This window comes from Malania oleifera, chromosome 2 (genome assembly GCF_029873635.1).
Source record: "Malania oleifera isolate guangnan ecotype guangnan chromosome 2, ASM2987363v1, whole genome shotgun sequence".
NCBI classification, from domain to species: Eukaryota; Viridiplantae; Streptophyta; class Magnoliopsida; order Santalales; family Ximeniaceae; genus Malania; species Malania oleifera.
Window position 1 is genome coordinate 104992171 of NC_080418.1, and position 23848 is coordinate 105016018.

A 23848-nucleotide genomic window follows, 5' to 3' on the forward strand; every position below is an offset into this window, starting at 1 on the left:
GAACTGTGCGCGTAAATGGCTTGTAATAATTCGCATCATGCATGGTAGGTAAGTATGCTCAAAACGACCATAGTTGGGCTTTAGGTACCTACACAGACCTTAGGGATCACCCTTGGTCGACCGACACTGAATTTCTCTGGTAGGATAGAAAGACCTTAGGTCTCTAAAAAAATGCACTAATAAGTCCCCATTATCCTCTTCATATCAGGGGAATTATAATTGACTAAAATTGGACTGAAAATTGGAAAGGATGAGAGGGTTTGGGCGATCAAACCTATGTCGTGTAAAGCAGCTCGAGCGACCGAACAAGTCAACATGTTGAGTTAGCTTCGGTGACCAAACCTCTTTTGAATGTATCTTCCTCGGGCACCCGAGTGCCCCTCAGAGCACTTTTCAACTACTTGGGCGACCGTCTGTTTACTTTCAAATAGAGACTTGGGCGACCGAACTGACTGGTTCGGTTAACCAAACTCAACCTTGGGCACCCGAACCTCGGACATTTGACTACTGACTTTTGTTCAGCTAACCTGTCCTCAACTTGGGCACCCAAACCTCTTAAAGTTGAATTTTTGACTGTGTTTGCTCGGGCACCCGTACCTCAGGCCGGGCACACAAACCTTGTGGGTTAAAATAATTTTTACTAATTTTTAAATGGGGTAAACTGGGTTAATTTTCTTAATGATGTTTTAAACAATTCTAATTATACCCATTGTGTCCCTAACAGTCAAAAAATCCTGCTTGCCTATATATACCAGTTCAGTTGTCTTAATTAACAAGGATTAGCAAACTTGATTAGGGTAAAAATTCTCTCAACTCTCAAAACCCTAAAGACCCTATATTAGCCAAATATTTCTTGAAAACACTCACATACTCATTCTCTTTGTCTAACCATTGTGAGTATTTCTTTAAGGCTATTGTGCTTAAACTTCTCTAGCTAATACTCTCTCTTAATATATTGATTAATTGATTTTACTTGAGAGTATAGCCTAAAGTTCTTCCACCGATTTCATTTGATAAATCTAGTGTGGAAAGACTTTGAGGGTTTTTGGTTCTTACATTATTGTTGCAAGTTACCTAAACCTAGATTTTGTGTGCAAAATCTTTTCTCAAAAAACTAGTCTTTCAAACAATTCCATTGTGCTTTATACATTGAAATATCCTATTGAGTTTGTTTGATTTATCTTACTTAGCATATTTGAAACCCTGATATGATATTGTGATACTCAAATATTGTGTTTCAAATCTTGTTTAGATATACACTCTAGATTTGGACTGAAAATATATACTTGATTGAGTGTTTAGCACACATTAGAACACTGAGCATATTTATATATCATTCGTGCTTGCATTATTGACTGAGCTATATTGGTTCACACATTTTCTTGTGTTGAAGCGCATTTTCGTGTACAAACATTTTCATACACATTGGTTGTATTCCAGGCACGGGCCTGAAGAGGGAGACTAGCCCTGTGGAATAGTCCCAGATTGGCTTCGACCCGGTTAGGAAAGTTAGGTGCGCCATCCTGTTAAGGCGTATCAGTTGAGGTCAACCCCTTGAATTGACTTGGTTGTATAGGTTCCGCTTCACCCATTTAAAAGAGCATTTTAGTGGTAATCCTTGTGCTGGTGCTGGTGTGGCCAAGGCGGGGACGTAGGCATAGTTGGCCGAGCCCCGATAACATATCGTGTGTGTTCTTTACATTTATGCAATTTACATTTACTGCACGTGTTTATGTGTTTGATGATTGCATAGACTAACCCTAGGCTAAATTACATTGTTGTTAAAATCAGTAGACCTAGCCAACAAATTTTGAATACCCAATTCACCCCCCTCTCTTGGGGTTGCATCATAACTATCAATGTCTTTGGATGTCCTAAGTGTAACGAGTCATACACTTTACACATGCCTCATAATTTCCCCTATTTATACTTGAATTTGATAATTTCACCTATTTATACTTGAATTTATATGGCTACATTAACTCTAAATTGTAATTGTTGGTTGGATTTATGTGAGGATATTGTTCTTAATGACTATATAATGATGAGGCTTGCATGAGTAACTTGCTTCGAAGTTGAGTGCATAGCAAATTTGTGAAGAGATAAGCTCACATGTAATTAGGTGATATTCTTGTATGTGAAATGGTATATTTGTGTTGCATGTGTATTTTCATTTTATGTTCATTGAAACTAGTGTTTGTGGGTATCACTCTGGAAACTCTCACGAGACTAGAACTCGTCCACTAGGATTAACCTAGGGGTTTAAATCTTTATTGCATATGGTAAATGCAACTGTGTTTCCCACGAAAAAGGAGGTAGATAGGATTTAGTAGTTTTCTTAGCTTTTGTTTTGCTCGAGGACTAGCAAAGAGTAAGTTGGGAGTTGTGATGAGTCCCTAAAATGTATGATTTTAGACCCTCATTTACCTTTTTTTATCCTTGTTTTATTATGTAATTACTCAGAGTTATCATTGTTCAGAGTTATGCAAGGTTGGTTCGTCTTTTCAGGAAAAGTAGGTTAAAACCAAGGAATTAGGCGTACGAGAAGCTAAAGGAGAATTTGGGGACACGCAAAGCTCGACTTAGATGCTCAGCCAAACTCCTTAAGCTCCAGATCATGAAAGGAAAAGAAGACTTTGCTCGACCAATGGGTGCGACTAGCAACCCAAGGGGCGACTAAGTCCTCAATAGTAGAATCCAAGGTTCAGACTAGGAAGAATTGCTACAAGGGTCGACAAAGTGGCTTTCAAGGGTGACCAAGTCGAGATACTAAAGCAGGACTGAGATTAGAAATACCGAGAGCCTCGACGATGTGCTCAACCAGAGAAGCCATGAGGTGCGACTATGTCGAATTCCTGAGATTCCCTTCGAGATCCTGCAAGGCTTGACCATCAGCTCATTTAACAAGACCCCATGGCGTGACTGAGTCAACAATGTTGAAGATTCAAATCCCTGCTTTCTCGAGAGAATCAACCAGGGCACTCATAAGGAAGATGTGAGAGTGACTTGGTTGACAACGACGATCTTCCACGCGAGATATGTTGCAGACTTTCCTAAACTGTGAAAATTTTTTTGTACACCCTAGAGCCTATAAGTGATTGCTATGAACATGAGCTCGGGGTTCCGTTTTGGCCTCTCTTAGGTTAGTGAGAGACCAAAGACGTCATTGAAAGCCAAGTTAGAGTAGGAGTAGAGTAGATTTCAATTCCTATTTCAGTGTGCGCACGAAGTGTCTGATGGCCTGTGACAACCGGCGGCGTTTGTGTAATCTCCATGAATATTACATGATCATTTTTTTGTCCCTTATGATGTTGGTGACAGATTACTGATTACAAAGGATTGATCTTTTACTTGCTTTCTCTTTACCGCTTTCTTTTACATGCTTTCCTTTACCACTTTTGATTTATTGCTTTGATGAATGATGAAAGGCTGAAGTAAGGAATAACACTACTATTATTTCAATCAGGATAAGTAGTTGGCTATGGATACATGGAGGTGTTCGTGATCATTAAGACAGGGTATACTTTGGTTCCCAACCGTGCTCCGGACGGTTAGTGCCCTCGAATGACCCTCTCCCGCTTTGGCCTGAGACGGCTCAGGTTAGTACTCTTGTGTATTCTTGGTTGAACGTAGTCAGAGGCAAGAAGTCCAGCACCTGATTCATAGTCTCAGCACTGCTTTGTAGGAGTAGGGTAATATAGTTTATACTTGCTTTCTTGTAGTTGGTTAGATTACACCCATTGCAAAATATCATCTTTTTATCTTTCTTTTTTATACAAGGCATTAATAAAATGATTAAGAAAAGGTTTACAACTGCATGGTTTAGTCCATGTGGATCAACACCCAACTTCCCCACTTTCTATTGAACTTGGGAATAGTTAGGTTTTATAAATATTATATTTGGTAGTTAAGGACCCAAGCCTTGGCAAGCCTACCAAATCCTTGAAGGGTTAACTTTGCAGGAAACAATGAAGGGTTGACTTTATGGGAAACCCCAAAGGGTTGACTTTACACGAAAACCCCAGAGTGTTGACTTTGCAGGAAAAACCCCGAAGGGTTGACTTAGAGGGAAAACCGAAAGGGTTGATTTGAATAAGGTCACTCGCATAGGAGGAAAAATCTAATGCCCTAATTTGAAAGTAGGCAACATGATTTTTGATAATGAAGGCTGGTTTCCCAGTTTCAAAGTTGGCAACTCAAATTTTGGGAATTGAAGGCTGGTGCCCCAATTTCAAAGTTGACAACACAATTTTGTAAACCAAGGGCTAATACCCCAGTTTCAAGGTGGACAACACAATGTGGAACCGAAGGCGGGTGCCCCAATCTTGAGGTAGATGACTCATCTTGGACCTGTGGGTGACTGCCCTAGTTTCAAAGTTGACAATCTCAATTTTTGGAGCTGAAGTTGGTGTCCTAATTTCAAAGTAGACAATATCAATTGTTGGAACTAAAGGTTGATGCCCCAGTTTCAAAGTAGACAACACCATTTTTTGATCTGAGAACTGATGCCCTAGTTTCAGGATTAACAAAGGATGTACCAAGGCTATACAAAAAAATGGGTATGAATGAATGAATTGATGTTATGCATGCATGCCTGTTGTATGATGAGTATGCATGTTGCTACTTAGGATGCTCGGATATGCATGCATGTTCTATGGTGAGTATGCATGCTGCTCTCTTTGACATATCCATGCTCCAATCTCTTTTTGCCTTCCAAATACTCATTTGAAGGGAACTCTTTGGAAAACCAACTTAGTGCCTTGGGTTTGAATGCCTTGTGGGATTTTGATTTTTCTTGATGTTTCTGATGAGTGAAAGATTTTTATTTTATTTTATTTTATTTTTAAATGAATAACCATGCATTTACGACATAGGCTCACTAAATCTTGGGACTGTATATACAAATAGATGCTTTACCAGGTTCACATGCTGTTTCAAAGGGAAAAATAGTTATACTAGTATTTTGAGACTATATGGCTTTATTGTCAGCTTATCATGCTAAATCCTCAAATAAATGATATTAACTCTTCCACTGGCTACCCTAGTTTTTATAAAGGAACGCCCCCTTTTTCTGTATTTCACTGTTGTAAATCTGGTGTTGTTTTCAAATGGAGCTCTCTTTACCAAAATGTTATCATTCATTTACTCCCAAGAGTTTAGTAAATGTTTTGCCCATGTTCTGACCTCAAGATGGTCTTTAAGACTCGAGAAGAAATGTAGGCCATGGTCATGGCTTATTGACAGAAGAGGAAACTTTAGGCTAAAAAATAACACTTTTCTGCCCCAATTTGTGGCAAAGTATTTGCAAACTATTGACCGAACTTGTTATTTGAACAAGCTGTTGGTCAAGTTAGGTTTACAAACTCTTGGTTTTGATGATAACAAAGTAAAAGTTATTTAATATATTTTCAAGTGATATGATTACAGAAAAAAATGAATTGCTCAAAATACATATACCCTGATATGAAAGCTGACAAGAACCAAGGAACAAAGAGAAGTTCATGAGAATATCAACACTCTATAAATGAAAGCTCCAAAAGAAGTCTAAGAGATTGAAGAGCAGCATTAAAAGGACTCAAAGCCAAGAAAATGTCAAATCAGCTTAGGTCAAAGTCTTTGTAAGTACTTCAAGATAATTCAAAAATGAATTTTTTATTTTGAAGCTCATTAGGTAAAAGGAGACTTAGAGACCATAGCTTTAGCCTTGGAACATGCTTTTAAAAGTCAAACAAGTTAATATTCCAAGATAAACTCAAACAAGAGAGAGAGAAATCAAAAAAGGGCTTAAAGAGGAAAAACTACCTGGACAAATGATTGTCTGGTTATGGACAAACGACTGGCCAATTTTGTATAGCTTAACTAAAGAATAGAAGCCTGACAGATGACTGTCAAGGCTCTGACAAATGACTGCCAGTGCAAAGTGAGAAGTTTGTGAATGTTTTACAAGATGTCTGTCCAACTTCTGTGTTATTGAAAAACTTAAAGTTGTTCATGGACAGACGACTGTCACCATATGGACAGACAACTGCCACCTCACTGAGTTATATTATAACTACATTATACAGGTGACAGACGACTGCCAATCAAAGAACAGATGACTGCCACTTATTTGCCTATGTTTTTACAATTATAACATATGGACAAACGACTGCCAGGACCTCATAGTCGTCTGGCTCGCGGCATTTTTTGAAATTCCAACGAATATAATTTTTGAAATTCAAATAATTGGAAGCTCAAATAAATTTAATATTTGGAAACAACTCTAAGTATTCTTGGGGAAGAAGCAAGGAAGTTTTCTAACTCTATAAATACCCTCAAGGATCATTGTTTTAAATACCAAGAAATCTATTCAGCTTTCATTCTCTCTTAAAGCCTACTGAAATTCTGAAAGTGTGCTATTGCTCTCATCACTCGCGAAATTTTCTGAAAGCTTTGCTAAAGTTTCTCATTGAGTTTTGCATCAAGTTGTTGATTCTTTCATCCATTGAAAGATACCTATGGTGATAAGTTTCTAAGAGCTTCATTCTGAAATTCATGTTCTGAATTTACTGAAGTACATAGTGGTCCAAATTTGTACTAATTAGCTCTTTGAGGAGCAAGTTCTTGTACATCTTGTTTTATATCTTTGTAACAAGATTAGTTGACGGTTCAAGTATTGAATCATTGGACCAAACAAGGGGATATTGTTTGGAGAAGGCGAGCTCTAGCCTTACCCAATGAGTGCTTGTAACTGGTCTTGTTCCTCTTGGTAAAGGAACGGTAATAGTGAATCCTTTGGTGGTTTTTGCCAAGGGCGAGGACATAGGTTGTGTTGAAACCAAATCTCGTAAAAATTCTTGTGTTCTTCTTTCATTGCTTTACTCTTTATTTTTTATTTTTACAAAAGAGATAATCTGTGTGGATGCCTGAAATTTCAATTCTGAATGTTTGGTTGTTAAATAGACCGGAAGGTAATTCATTTTGGACAAATTAGCATTGATTGCGGAAACCGAAAGTGACCACGTTGGTTGATTATCTTGGACCTATTAATCTAAAATTTTATTTAAAAACTGAACATTAGGAAGAAGAATAATTGTGATACAGGGCTTATAATGAGTTCAACAAGTTTTCACATATATACAGGGTTATTATTACATAAATTGAGTGATTGATCTTGCTGCGTTAATTGTAATTGTATCTAAGTTTTGAATGTTATTATAACTCAAAAGAACTAAGACTAAAGGGAATAATTTTTTTTTTAAAAACCCAATTCATCCCCCCTCTTGGGAGGTTATTTCAATTTCACAAGCTGCCTTCGTACCTTTTCAGGATCAGGTCATTACATAGTTCAGACTCAATATTGAGTCTTACATTACATTTGAGATAACAATACTTACCAATTTGGTCAAGACTTTTATTTGGACTGTAATGTAGGCTGGAGGTATAGGTTAAAGAAGGAAAGGGTTCAACAAGGCTCAAAATTGTTAACACCAAAGGCGATATTGGTCAAAGGTCATATATGAAGTATGGCCATTATTTTTCATCATCATCATATATAAATATATAAATACATAAATATATATATATATATATATATTTACTGAAGAACCTTTTGCCTTTCCTTTTATGAAGGAATATTTACTTCTTTTTACCTAGGCTCTATTCTTTTGAAACTGCCCCAGTGTGGGGTATGACCCTTTCACGGGTTTTTCAAAAATTTGAATTTTTCAGGCTTAAAAGGGCTTACAAGGAATTTTCTTCTTTGACTTTCTTTTGGGTAGCAGAAAGATGGCCTACCATCCTTTTGACAAATAATTGTTGTCTCATATGAATTGTCAAACACTTAAAATCCCGAACTCGATTAAAATTTTCAAAAATGACTTTAAGAAAAAGTGGGTTTAAAATTTGAGCTCAAAGGGGTTAACAAATGGTAAATAAATGTTTGGTTCTTTTGGAAATACTGATCGACCAAAGATGGCCATCTATCATTTGATCAGAGTATAAGTACAAAAACAAACACAACTTAGTGGAGTAAAAACATGATCATTTTATTGAATTTTTTTTTGATAATTACATCATTTCTATGCAAAGAATTTCTTTATAGCATCTGAATTTGTAGGGTGTAGAAGGTTCATCCCATCCATATCTGCTAATAGCAAGGCTACTCCTAAAAAGGCTTTCTTTACCACATTAGGGTCCTTTATAATTCGGGGTCCATTTACCTCGGGGATGTAACGACCCCAAAAATAATATGCACGTAAGTGTAAAAATAAATAAATAAATAAATAAATAATTAATAATAATAATTATTAATTAAATAATATAATATAATATAATATAATTATATATATATATATATATATATATATATATATATACACATACACATAAACGAAAGAGACTTCCTAAAGAAGTCTCCCCCTTTTTCTCTCATCGACCTCTCTCTCTCTCTCTCTCTCTCTCTCTCTCTCATCAACCTCTCTTTCTCTCTCTTAATTTTTCTTGCATTTCTCGGTCAAATTGAAGAACATGCATCATTTTCGGGTCCTAGCTCTGCTCTTCAACGATTTAACTAGATAAATTTCATCGTTCGCACGTCGTAGATACCACTTCAGGGTTAGGGTAAGTGGACTAGATTATGTCAATATCTTATTTTAAAATCTAACTGATTAAATTTTAGTATATGATTATGGGGACATTATGTTAGTTTTTATTTTAAAATTTAGCCAATTAAATTTGAGTATATGATTATCGGGATATTATGTCAGTTTTTATTTTAAAATTTAACTGATTAAATTTGGGTATATGATTATGGGGATATTATGTTAGTTTTTATTTTAAATATATTTGAGTTAAATTATACTGTGGGGATGTGATCACATTTAAGGTTTTTCAAAATATATTGGAGATTAAATTTAAATATGGGGAGTTGATCATACTCGCATTTTTTTTTTAAAATTTACCCAGTATATATTTATGAGAATTCTTCAAGTAATTTATGAGATTATAATTATTATATAAATTGTGTAGCATGAATTATTTTGTTTTAATTGCATAATTGAGCAAATTTAGGGTTTTGGCGATGTTAAGCCTATTACTTGATTTATTGGGAATAATGATGATATTATGCACAAATTTTACATTGGGAAAAGTGGTGAGTTTATTTTATTATAAATTTTTTTTGGGAAATTGCTGAGAGTATTATACTGTGATATTGTATAAATTGTAATTATATGTTTTGAGAACCCTGATGGGCCGGATGTGGTGGATTCTCAGTATCGTAGCTACAAAGGAATATTAGTGCATTCACACTGTTGTGGAAGTGTTGGCAGTGGATAGTCAGTTTGGCCTAAGTAGGGTTGTACCTACTTGTTTCTAGACCAGGATGTGGTAGGCAAGATGATCTTACAAACTTAAACTTTTGACTTAGCTTTGGTCGGCTAACCAATGCTAAGTCTAGTCTTCGGACCGCACAACTCGTCATTGGGGTTAAATATGACATGCATCGACTAGAAGTTGTTCTTTTATCCATATTTGTGTATTTATGTGACTTTGGCCATTAAATAGGCCTATATGTTGTTTTGAAGAAAAGCACGTGTATTTATTTAAATATGTGATTCAAAGTTTATAAATGCAATTTCTAGTATAGTAAAGTTATTTAAAATTAATATTAAATTATTTCTTCACTAAAGCTCATTTTACCACACACTGATAATAATCTAGTCCTTGCTTATTGAGAGGTGTCTCACCCTGATTATAAATTAAACATTTCAGATGCCTTGAGAAGCATAGCTGAAATTAGAGTAGCATAGCAAAAGTGTGGGTGGGATTAAAAAGAGTGGTTTTTGATTAAATATTAAATTTTTTATTTTTGGTATATTTTAGAATTTTTAAGGATGTATTAAATTTGATATTGGAGATATTGTTATAATGAGGTTACTTAGTACTATGGTATAAATCAATTTGAGGTCTTTCGCTGTATGAAAATTTGTTTGCAGGTTCGGGTTACTATAAGGGATCAATATGAATTGACAATATCTTTTTCAAGACCAAATCCCCCTATTGGAACCGTCAAGGACACAACTTTTTATTGAAAGCTCTCATCATTGTCCTTTGATACAGCTGTCCATGAGCTATAGTTGATATTCTTTTCTCTTCAATAAGATTGAGCTGGTCGTACTTGGATTTTATTCATTTTTCTTTTGTTAATTTTGCCTCCTTTAAAACTTGTAAGGAGGGGATTTCGACTTCTACCGGGATCACAGCCTCCATTTTGTATACTAGGGAGTAAAGGGCGGCTCCTGTGGAGTGTAGATAGTGGTCCTCTAGGATAAAAAAGCGAATGGCAACTTATCGTGCTAATCCCTATAGGTTTCTGTCATCTTTTCCATGATGTTTTTGATGTTTTTATTAGCTGCTTCCACGACTCCATTCATCTGAGGTCTATAAAGGGCTGAGTTGTGATGTCTGAACTTGAATTGAGTGCACAATTTTGTCATTACCTCATTGTTTAAGTTTTTGGAATTATCGAGAATTATTTTCTCTGGAATCCCATACCCGTAGATCATCTCTTTTCGTATAAAACGACATATCACATTCTAGGTAAAACTTGAATAAGATGCAGCTTTCAGCCACTTGGTGAAGTAATCAATAGCCACAAAAATGAAGTGGTGTCCATTGCTGGATTTTGGAGTTATTGGTCCGATAACGTCCATACCCCAAGCTGAGAAAGACTAAGGCATGGATAGCACTTGGAGTTGGGCAGAATAGACCTGTATGCGATCTTCGTAAATCTGACATTTATGACATTTCTTGGCATCGTTAATTTACGTGTAATCCCAAGAGGGGAGGGGTCTGGGGGGGGGGGGGATGAATTGGGTATTTAAAAATATTTTGGTATTTCAATCCTTAATTGAAAACCCAACAATACATCCACAAATTTGGATATACATTGATTTCAGTATTACACAACTAAAATGATTTAATAAGTGGATATCTCAATTAATTCAGTATTACCCAATTATTCTCATGTATTTTAGATATGCATACATTCCAACATTTAAAACATGCACAAAAGATATAATATGGATATAAGTGTGGAAATATAAAAGTTATAGAGAGAGAGAGAGAGAGCAAACACCGAATTTTAACAAGGTTCAACCAAACCCGACCTACGTTTTCGCCTTGGGAAAAACCCCCAAGAATTTTACTAGTTCGATCCTTTAACTAGGACGGAGCTTCCCTTTACAGTCCATTGCTTACAAGAGGCACAACTTCCTCCTAATCCGTTGCTTATAAGAGGCACAGCTTCCTCCTTCTCCTTTGCTTACCACAAGGCATGGCTTCCTCCTACTCTACTGCTTACAAGAGGTGTAGCTTCCTCCTTCCCGATTCATAGCCCGAACCATTAATACAATAGTTGAATGAAATTCCTGAACACTCAGATTCTTCTCACAATCTAATGGGTACAATAAAATTCCGAAAATACATTCATAGGATATGACTTGAAGCTCAAAGAATGTATGTGATGATTTCAATAATAATCAAATATATGATCCGTGTATATAAAAATACATATGATGAGTTTTCTCAAAGATCTACACCCAATGTAATATATCTCCAAAAATTGATTTTTCAAATAATATGTGCTGGAGATCTAGGGTTTTCTCAAATAACTTCTGGCATGAATAAAAGAATATTTAATCTTTGAATAAAAATAATATCAAGAATGCTTCAAAGATTTAAAGTCCTAGAATGAACTTCCCCCACAAAATTTTTCAAACAAAAATATGAAAATTAGAGTTTTTGCTCTCTTAATAAAAAATTAAATAAAAATATGAGAGAAGAAAGAGCTTTTACAATGAAGATTAAATGCCCAAATATAAAACCTTGTATACCGAACCTCAATATCATAATGTGCTTGTAAGACGTGTGCATGAATCTCCTTTGTGAAGTTGAGAGAATGCCCTAAAGATGTATGAACATGATAGAGTGTTGGCAAGGTATGCAAAAGTTATCTCTTCTTGTCTTTGTTTTTTTTTTTTAAATGTTCTCCTAGGGTTTTGGGAGTGTTTAAACATGTATTCTTGGCATTGGATCAATTCTTGGTTGTTGGATCATTTAAAATAAACTATTTAGTCAATGTCTGCGCTGAACTGCCATTCTACGCCAGGAACTCATCGATGAGTGTACACGTTTATCGATGAGTGTTCAACACTCGTTCATCGACGTGAACATGAGTTTTTCGATGAGAGGACTATATGAACTTTTTGTGCTCTCGATATTTTCTCATCGATGTGTATAGTAACTCGTCGCTGAGTGGCCTTATGAATTTGTTGATGAGGCTAGGACGTTCGTCGATGAGGCTAGGACGTTCGTCGATGAGGCCTTTTTATTTCAGAAAAAATTGCCTCTAAAATTTCTTCCAACCTAGAACTAATGTAAATGAGTTTTTCATGAAATGCATGAGTCCTAAGGTCATCTAGGGTATATTTGAGCTTCCAACTATATCTTATGAAATATGTAAATACAAGTGGGACTAAACACAAATTACAAAGAAAAATCTGAGGTGCCTTCATCCTTTTGCTCTTTTAATTTCAATGAGTATGCCAGGTCATATGCACTTTCAATTCCTCATGGCTTCCATAGCATTGGTACCATCCGTGTGTGCTAAATAATGATCCTGCTAAAAGGCTCAATGCACAGATGAGATAATTGTGTTTTGTCATTATCAAAACGAGATTGGACTCAAAAAATCAATAGTCATATTCTATGCAATCTCTTTCCATGGTTATCCAATAGTAACCGCTCCTTAGGATTTTTCGAGCTCACAAATGACCACTATGGTGAGTACGACAAACCCCTTCGTGAACTTCCTACATGATTTGCGGTGCCTTTTGTGACTCTATGCATCGTAGTAGTGTCATGTCATGGTTCCTCTTATATAGTATTTCTCCATCCAAAAAGAATCCCATAGATAGCCTCCTAACTGACTTTCAATCATTATTGGAGGTTCCTGCGGGATACAACTTCCATTGAATATAATATTTTATGTCATAGAACCATGGTTTCCCATCAGCTTCTTTTGTTACTACGTAATATTTCGGCTTTGCCTACATCCTTATCTGAATAGGTTCGAACTCCACTTTGTGTTCTACCTTGAATAGAGCCGCCAATGTAGCTAGTGCATTAGGGATTAAATTATTTTCCTACGACCAATGGAGAAACTTGATACATATGAATTCCTTTATCATTTCCTGAATGTACTGCTAATATGGTATCAACTTAGCATCTTTCCCACTTCCCTATTAACTAATGAATGACTAAAGCTGAACCCCTTTTTACAGTCAGTTCATTAATCCCTCGGTCTATGGTGGCCTACTGACCCAACACGCAAGCTTTATACTCAGCTACATTGTTGGTACATGGAAATGTGAGTTTGGATGTAACTGGGTAATATCAGCACTACCCTTATTCCATGTCCCCATACATGAGACGCCCCATCGAAGAGCATTACCCATCATTTTTGATCTTCTTCTTCTTCTTCTTCTTCTTCTTCTTCTTCCTTGGAAATTCAAACTCCAAGTATTGATAATCCTCGATGGCTCTATCCGCCATGTATTATGCTATAACACTTCTTTTAATGGCTTTCCTAGTCACATACGTGATGTCGTATTTAGTCAACAACATTTGCCACCGAGCAACTCGGTCAGTTACAACTAGTTTTTCAAAAATGTACTAAATCTGGTCCATTTTGGAAATTAACCAGTGTGTATTATCTTAGGTTGCTATCCACCCAAACCAACGCACTACAAGTTTTCTCCATGTCTGAATACTTAGCCTCATACTCAGTGAATCTTTTGCTTAGGTAATATATGACCTGTTCTTTCTTTCCGAACTCGTTTTGTTGCCCTAGTACACATCATATAGAATTTTATAACACTGCCAGGTATAGAAGGAGTGGTCTTCCAGGTACCGGGGGAACCAATTTTGTAGGATTTAAAAGGTATTATTTTATTTTTTCAAAGGTATTCTGACACTCCTCATTCCATTTCCTGGGAATGTTTTTCCGCAGTAGCTTGAATATAGGTTCACATGTAGTAGTTAACTAAGAGATGACGTAGGCGATGTAGTTTAGCTTACCTAAGAAACTCCGAACTTCCTTTTTGGTCTTAGGACTGGGCATTTCATGGATGACCTTTATTTTATTTGGGTCAACCTCAATGCCCTTTTTACTTACTATAAATCCCAATAGCTTTCTAGAGGTGGCACCAAAGGTGCATTTCTTTGGATTCAACTTTAGCTGACATTTCCATAGCCCTTTGAATAGCTTTCCTAGATTTTTCACATGGTCATCTCCATTTCGAGATTTGAAAATCATGTCATCTACATACACCTCTATTTACTTATGCATTAGATCATGGAATAAAGTTACTGTGGCTTTTCGATAAGTGGCCCTTGCATTCTTCAAACAAAATGGCATAACCTTATAGCAGAAGGTTCCCCATAAGGTGATGAATGTGGTCATTTATTTATCTTTTGGGGCCATATTGATTTGGTTATTTCCCGAAAATCTATCCATGAAGGAAAACAAAGCGTGTCGAGTAGTGTTATCCACCAATAGATCTATGTGTGGAAGTGGAAAATTGTCTTTAGGACTGCTTTATTTAGATCCCTATAATTGATGCATACATAGACTTTTCCATTCTTATTTATGATAGGAATCTCTGATGAGTCCCTAAAATGCATGATTTTAGACCCTCATATACCTTTATTTATCCTTACTTTATTATGTATTTACCCATTGTTATCATTGTTCGGAGTTATGCAAGGTTTGTTGGTCATTTCAAGTAAAGCAGGTTAAAACGAAAGAGTTAGGCATACGAGAAGTTAAAAGAGAATTTGGGGTCCACAAAGCTTGATCTAGATGTCTAGCCAAGTTCCTAAAGCCTCGAATCACCAAGAGAAAAGAATACTATGTTCGACCAAGTGGTATGACTGGCAACACAAGTGGCAACTAAGTCATCATCTGCAGACTCCAAGGTTTCAGATTGAAGAAGAATTGCTGCAAGGATCGACCAAGTCTTCCATGAAGTGACTCTCAAAGGGTGGCCACATCGAGATACTGAAGCATACTAAAGCCAAAACTACCGAGAGTATCGACGAAGTGTTCGACCAGAGATACCAAAAGGGGCGACTATGTCGAGTTCCTGAAGTTTGAGATACTGCATCTCGACCATCAACTTGACTAGCAAGATCCTATGGAGCAACTTAGTCGAAAGTGCTAAAGATTTAAATCCTTAATTTCCCAGAAGTCTCGACTAGGGTGCAATTAAAGGAAGCATAGAAGCGACTTGGTCGACAGTGATGATCTTCTACGCGATATTTGTTGCAAACTTTCCTAAACTAAAAATTAGACCTTGTAAACCCTAGAGCCTATAAATATTTGCTATGAACATGAGCTTTGGGTTCCTCTTTGGCCAATTCTGGGTTAGTGACAGACCTAGAATGCCATTGAGAACCACTGTAAAGTAGATTTACTTTCTTTCCTTTATATTCTTGTTGTGGTTTTCTTTTGTATTTCTGATTGTTAGTGACAAAAGAATCCGTTTGCAATAAGAAACCATTTTTCCTGATTTCCTTTACATGCTTTCAATTTACATGCTTTAATTTACTGCTTTGATGTTGATGAAGTCTTGCATGATAGGATAAGCACTACTACAGTCTCAACCAGATAGAAGTAGTTGGCTATGGAACTGCGGAGGTGCTCGTGTAATTGTTGAGATAGGGTATACTCCGGTTTTCGACCGTGCTTTTGATGGTTGGTGCACCCTTGCTACCCCATGCCATCAAATGATCCTCTCCCACTTGGCTTGAGATTCTTGGGTTAGTACTCTTATGTATAGCTGGTTGAGCATAGTCAGAGGCATGGCGTCCTGAGTCTGATTCATGTCTAAGCATTGTTTTGTAGGAGTAGGGTTAACTTAGATTTTATTTTCTTTTTAGTAGTTGTTAGAACACTTATTGCAAAATACCATCTTTTTCACTTTACATGAGGCAATAATAAACTAATTAAGAAAATTTTTATAACTGCACAATTTAGTCCCTGTGGATTGACACCCGACTTCCCCACTTTTTACTGAACTTGGGATTGTTAGGTAGTATAAATATATTTTTTTGGTAGTTAAGGACCCAAGCCTTGGTGGGCCTACCAAATTTATGCGCCATTGATGGGGACTAGGGTATGATTGTTAGCCAATTTCTGATCTAGTATATTATTGCTTTGTTTATATATATTTTTGTTTTTCTTCTTTTGTTTTTATATATTGAAGTCTTGAATCTTTGTTCTTAAATTGTGTATGTTTGGTTTGCATTCTTTGGACCTTGAGCTGATTGCCATATACTGGGAGATTGAGAAATCTCGTAGGTCCCTTAGGAAGCCAACCTTGAGTCCTAAGTTTGCTAAGTTATCTGAGCCAAAAGTTATAGTCGAACAAAACCCACCAATTCCTGTTGATCAAATCTCAAAACACCAAGCTCCCCGCTCCTGTGGTGGGAGAGCAACCCCTTTGGCCTCATAGGGACTACTTTGTACCTAAAGCATACACTTCACCATCTTGCATTCGGTTCCCACATATTTAGGTGATGTAATTCGAGATAAAGACTTCTATCATCTCGATGCTGCCCACCTTTCATGGGAATTCTACAGAAAATCCTTACTAGCATCTGGATGAGTTCTTAGAGATTTGTTCCACCATTCGTATACCCAACTTTAGTGATGATGCTCTTCATTTTTGGCTCTTTCCTTTCTCTTTGAAAGATAAGGCCAAATATTGGCTAGCGTCCTTAGAGCCAAAATCGGGTGCCAGTTGGGCCATCATGTAACACAAATTCTCGAAGAAGTATTTCCCAATTGAAAAGACGAACCAGCTTCGGAGAGCCATCACGAGTTTTTCATAGATGGATGGGAAACTTTTCTTTGAGACCTGGGAGCGCTTTAGGGACTTACTTTATAAATGCCAACATCATCAGGTCCATAAGTGGCAATTAGTCCAAACCTTTTATGAAGGGTTAGTTGAGAGTGATAGGTCGATAGTTGATGCATTGTGCGGAGGTACTTTCCTCACAAAGCATAAGAATGAGGCCTGGGTTCTCTTTAAAAACCTAGCTGAGAACTTTCAACAGCACATTGCTGCTGCTCGTAGACCCCCCAACACATCCACCTCCAAAGCTAAGGGAGTTTATGAGTTGATTATAGACCATGACCTAGCACCCACTCTGCACACAATATCAAAAAATCTAAATCAGTGTTTGTCCTTGAGACAGCAACAACAGCCAAAGGCCTGTTCAGAAGTGTGGGAGATTTATTCCGACCCCTTCCATTATAGTTATAATTGCCCACATGTGCCATCCCAACCTGAGCTTATGTAGGAAGAAGTTAACTTTACCGATAAAATGACCCATACTCTAATACGAACAATCCTAGGTGGAGACAACATCCTAACTTCTCCTAGAGGCCACAAGCTTTGGGTTTTCAATCCCAAAGACCTCCATAAGCCCGTGATGCTTTACCTTCTTGCCTATATAATAACTGTCATAATCATCCCACGTCTGCCCCCAGGCCTTCATCATTTCAGCAGCCACCTCCTTTTCACCCCAAGTACGATACCTTTCAGGAGATGGTGCTGAAAGCCCTCGAAAGCATTGAGCCTGACTACCAAGTAGATCGGCAGCTCCTTTACTCTCATTCCCAATCTATTGCGAAGCTAGAGGCCACCATGGGGCAACTAGCTGCCACCTTGAGTTGGAGAGATGAGGGCAAGTTTTTGAGTCAGCCTTCAGTAAACCCAAGGGACAATATGGGGTGGAATGTGAACCAGATGCTGGTCCCTTGTCGTATCACGAGCAGGCCTAGGTGGTGAGCACTCTCAAGAGTGGTAGGATAACAGAAAGTAAGTTAAAGGAGTAGTTGAGCAAGAGAGGGAATTAGGAAGAGAATAGGGTAGTACCCAATGTTGATTCTTGCACCCTTTCTTTCTCTAGTTTAATACATAAACCTTCTACTCCCACACCTATCACTAAAGGAACCAAGCCTCATTATGCCCCTCATAAGGCATTTCGTGTCTCTTCAGTACCATCCCCTGCAGCTTCTTTTGCACCTTCTTTATTTAGGAAGGAGGCTTCCACTAAGTCCATTTGGGACATATTTGGACAAGTAAAGGTCAACAAGCCTCTCCTAGATGTTATCAAGCAAACGCCTGTGCACACCAAATTCCTTGAGGACTTGTACATGCAGGAGCACAAGTCGAGGGTGCATATGGATAAACCAGTGAAGCGGGCCAAGCGCATGAGTTCAGTGATATTAGGGCACCTCACTCCTAAACTGAAAGACCCCAACTCACCCATTATTTAGTGTGCAATTGGAAATTGCACCATTGATGGGGCTCTTTTAGATTTAGGGTCGAGCATGAACATCGTTCTGTACTTGACTTACCAGAAAATTAACCTAAGAGAGCTGCAACCCACCTCGGTCACATTGTGTCTTGCTGATCGATCCATAAAGAAACCTCGAGGTGTGGTAAAGGATGTAGTGGTCAAAGTAAAAGAATTCCATTACCCTGTCGATTTCATTATCTTAGATATGGAACCTTCCATGAATCCAATCCTTGTCCTTTTAGGACAACCATTCTTAGCCATGGCTAATGCCTACATTCAATGTAGGACATGGATTTATAGACATCTCCTTATGCCATAGGCAACTTCGATTGAATGTATTTCATGCTCCCCAACATTCACTTAAAGTCGTCCAAGCAGTGGATGAGGGCATGATTGATAAAATTTATGGGGAAGTGGATCCCTCAATTATGTGGAGGGACCATTTGGATAGTACACTTCAGCTTGAAAGCCTCTCCACCTCTAACTTAGAGGATCCTAATGAGCAACCTTCTGCAATTTGTGATTCAAACTCTAGTCTAAAGGAAACGTTGGGGGTAAGGAAGAAAGGGAGTGACAAGGAAATTGGGGAGGGCAATTTTAACTTCGAATCAGGATGAGTTCAATATAGGTATTAATGCGTCCGGCTAAAGACGATAAATGTAGCGTTTTCGGGAGGCAACTTGGGAATTTTTCTTTTCTTTTTGAATTCATAATTGTACATTGTAAAGTAATAAGGCTTTAGTGTCTTAGAAGTAATTTCTATGATAAGTTGGGGGTGCAACTAAAAGGGCAACTAGCATGCGCAAGGGTGACTTGGTCCAGTCCCTGAACTCTTTTGAAATTTGAAAATACCAAGAGATTCAACCATGTCCACAACTAGCACTGAGTCGGTACACGACTTGGTGTCTCTTGAGGTCCACCCATGCTTGCTAGTGTACCACCTACCACCCTGGGTTTGGTAATATGGAACGTACTGGTGGAATGCTCAGAAAGATAATCATTGCTCTAGCAAACTATGATAGTCCCGACATTTCTCATGCAAATCCATTCCACATCTTTGATTCAGAGTCAGAGTCGGAGAAGGATTGAGATGACCTAATGGCTGCTCTGTTTATGTATTGAGCCGCTGTGACACATTCTTTTCTCTTCTTTTATTTTGTAAATCACACCATGCTTCATGGCATTCCAAGTGCTCATAATGTCTTTCTTTACATTGTAATGTCTGTTTCAAATTAATGAAAATCACATGGTGCTTTTGGCATGTCTTTTGTGCCTTGGTATATCTATGATTGTGCTTGCCATCTCTGGTTTCTATATAGTTCATGTAGGTGCACTGATTGATTCTTATTTCCATGCTATGTTTTCCTCCCTTTCCTTCATGTTCTTTCTTTCAACACTCTAGTGAGGACACTAAAGTTTTAAGTTGGGGGTAGGGCGTAGTCAAACACTGCATGACACTTTTTATCACAAAAATGACAAATTAAAAAATTTCAGTGAAGACTATTGATTATGCCATGATTAAAACTGATTTATACCTTGTACATACTTGTATATAACCTAAAAGTTACATGTTTAGGCCCTTCACTAACATGACGCTATTATGCTCGCTGACAATGTTGTGAGTTACTTGTGTTTAGTTTCTCATTATATAGCTAATCTAGGATTTGTAACTGTACGTAGGTTGACTAGTAGTTCATTTGTGTTTATCTGGCTATATAAACTCTTGTATTTACATGGTATCTCATAAGGCTAAAAACACACTTACACGTGATTCATAGCACTTAGGGGTTTTTAAGAGCACTGAGAGAACAGTCGTGGCGATTATGACACCTCGTGAGGTACTGTTGAGCCATTCATTCATTTCTTAAGTTGTTGACGTCATACTCTGAGTTTTTGAAACTCAACCTTCTTTTTTCTAGTTATTCTTTGTATACTAGTCTTTATTCTTGACTTTCTAGCTTAGAGGTGACATTTAGTGGGGAGATAGAAACCTAGGTCTTGTAGCCTACTCAAGATGTGAAGATTGAGCCACCCCTAGTGATAGATTTATTTCATGGACTCCTGTTCGAGTTTAATTCCCATTGGTGGTATGAAGACACAAAGATTTGTAATGATTTTCCTAGATGACCATGAAAACGAAATATATAAACTAAAGAAAATGAGAAGAAGAATGAATAGAACACTTGCTCCATGAATACAACAAAGGTCAAGCTAGGGACACATCACACGTTCTACACGTATGAGGATTCTTCATCTGCCCAATGCCTAAGATGTATTTACGCTTGCTCTATGAATAAGTTGATCTAGGGTGGTCTTGGTTGGATATGGTGAGTAAGTGAGAAGATGTTAGGATGAAGGACCCGACACCTCACAAATAGGCTGGATTCCCTTCAGACTAGTCCACTCCATATCTTTAGCGTTTGTTCCTTAAAACATGTGGGATGTTTGATCATGATACTCCTCCTCACATATGATTTGTGAACCCATCTTCTTGAGTGTTTTTGAGGATATACCAGTGAGGTTGAGTCAAGATGACCGTTATGTAGGTTTCCTAGATATCCTAAGTGTAACAAGTCCTACACTTTACACATGCCTTATGACTTCACCTATTTATATTTGGATTTATATTATTATATTAACTATGAAGAATAATTACTAGTTAATTCTTGGTAAGTATGTTGTTCTTGATGGTGGTATGATGTTTAGACTTGCATGAGCGATTTGCTTCGGAGTTGCACGTATAGAAAATTTATGTGTGAAAGAGCTTATATGTAATTAGGTGATATTCTTGCATGTGAAATGGTATATCTGTGTTGCATGTGTTTTCATTTACTGTTAATTGGAATTGGTGTTTGTGGGTATTGCACTGGAAACCCTCACGAGAGTATAACTCATCCACTAGGATCAACCTAGGGGTTTAGAGCCTTGCTGCATATCGTAAATGCAACCGTGTTTCCCACGAAAGAGGAAGTAGCTAGGATTTTAGAATTTTATTAGATTTTGCTTTGCTTGAGGACTATTAAAGTGTAAGTTGGGGCTTGTGATGAGTCCCTAAAATGCATGATTTTATACTCTCAAATACCTTTGTTTATCCTTACTTTATTATGTATTTACTCATTGTTATCATTGTTCGGAGCTATGCAAGGTTTATTTGGAGGCCATAAAGCTCAATCCAGATGTTTAGCTAAGTTCTTAAAGCCTTGAATTACCCAGAGAAAAGAATACTATATTCGACCAAGTGGTGCGACTAGCAACACAAGGGGCGACTAAGTCATCATTTGCAGATTCCATGGTTTCAGAATGAAGAAGAGTTGCTGCAAGGATCTACCAAGTCTTTAACCAAGTAACTCTCAGAGGGTGACCGCATTGAGACACAGAAGCATACAGAAGCCAAAACTATCGAGAGTATCAATGAAGTGTTCGACCAGAGAGACTATGAGAGGCGACTATGTCGAGTTCTTAAGATTTCTTGAAGTTTGAGATACTACAAGTCTCGACCATCAACTAGACTAGCAAGACCTTATGGAGTGTCTTAGTCAAAAGTGCTAAAGATTCAAATCCCTAATTTCCCGTGAGTCATGACTAGGGCGTGATCAAGGGAAGCATGGGAGTGACTTGGTCGACAGTGACGATCTTCTGTGCGAGATTTGCTGCAAACTTTACTAAACTTAAAATCAAACCTTGTAAACCCTAGAGCCTATAAATATTTTATATGAACATAAGCTCTGGGTTCCTCTTTGGCCAATTCTGGGCTAGTGACAGACTTAAAACACCAATGAGAACCACCGTATAGTAGATTTACTTGCTTTCCTTTACATTCCTGTTGTGGTTTTCTTTTGTATTTATGCTCATTAGTGATAGACGAATCCATTTGCAATAAGAAACCATTTTTCCTGCTTTCCTTTACATACATTCAATTTACATGCTTTAATTTACTATTTTGATTTACTGCTTTGATGTTGGTGAAGTTTTGCATGATAGGATAAGCACTACTACAGTCTAAACCAGATAGAAGTAGTTGGCTATGGAACTGCAAAGGTTCTTATGTGATCATTGAGACAGGGTATACTCTGGTTCCTGACCATGCTCCGGACAATTGGTGCACCCTTACAACCCCATGCCCTCGATTGACCCCCTCCCGCTTGCCTTGAGATTCTTGAGTTAGTACTCTTATGTATAACTGGTTGAGCGTAGTCAGAGGCATGGTGTCCTGAGTCTGATTCATGTCTAAGAATTGCTTTGTAGGAGTAGGGTTAACTTAGATTTTATCTGCTTTTCAGTAGTTGTTAGCACACTCGTTGCAAAATACCATCTTTTTCACTTTTCTTTTACAAGAGGCAATAATAAACTAATTGAGAAAAGGTTTATAACTTTACGGTTTAGTCTCTGTGGATTGACACCCGACTTCCCCACTTTCTAATGAACTTGGGATTGTTAGGTAGTATAAATATTATTTTTGGTAGTTAAGGACCCAAGCCTTGGAGAGCCTACCACCATCCATTCGGGATATTTAACAACTTCTAAAAATCCAGCTTCGAATTGTTTTTGAACTTCTTCTTTTAGTTTTATTAACATATTCGACCATATTCTTCTCAAATCCATTTCATAGGTTTACTGTCAAGATAGGTGGGTATCTTATGTGTCACCAGGCCAGTGTCTAAACCCGACATATCCTAGTATGACTATGCAAAAACATTGTGGTATTCCCTTAGGAGATTAATCATTTTGTCTTTTTCCTTCCCTTTTAATAGTTCCCCAATTTTCAATTGTTTTGGTTCTTCTTCTATTCCCAAATTTATTGTGACTGTGGGGTCTTTACTGGACATAGTTGGTTTTTCATCCAACTCCAACATTCTTTGCATTTCAGGGGATATGTTTGTTTCATATTCTTCTCTTTCAACCTTTTAGATTGAGTTTTCAAAACTAACATTCGTTTCCAGCTGATGAATAGTAGTAAAATTATTTTCTCTATCCCTGCATGAAATACAAGCAAACAACTTTTGACAACTTTACCCATATAATGCAAGTGATGTGTGAAAATGCGACATTCATTTATTTTTTGAAAAGAAACTTCCTAGACAAAAATGCCCATGGATTACAAGTGAAACAACAAATAAAATAAGAATAGACAAAAAAATTACATGAAATTGGTTGGATAATCAAATGTTTGCCAATTTTGAATTTCTACCCCCATGGACAAAGGGTAGACCCAGTCACTCAAGATGCTTTTGGAGTCTACCGGATCTAAAACCAATATACTCATCTATCCCATACTCTGATTGGTTTCTTTTTCAGCTACAGGATCCATTTTCCCGTCCTTCGGAAAAGTGTCACTTATCGGTGGAATCTCTATTCCTACCTTACTACTCGTTTTTCCTATGAACCTTTCGATTCTCCATACCCTTTTCTCTTCGGCTTTCTTATTTTGATAAGT

General features: G+C 37.4%; 1 non-coding gene across 1 annotated transcript; it reads right to left on the reverse strand.

The window, feature by feature from the left end:
• Nucleotides 1-16906: 16906 nt before the first annotated feature.
• LOC131149987 (small nucleolar RNA R71) lies at nucleotides 16907-17012 on the reverse strand. The gene has a single exon (XR_009135375.1). It is a non-coding gene; the product is annotated as a small nucleolar RNA R71 (small nucleolar RNA).
• Between the last annotated feature and the right edge of the window lie 6836 nt (nucleotides 17013-23848).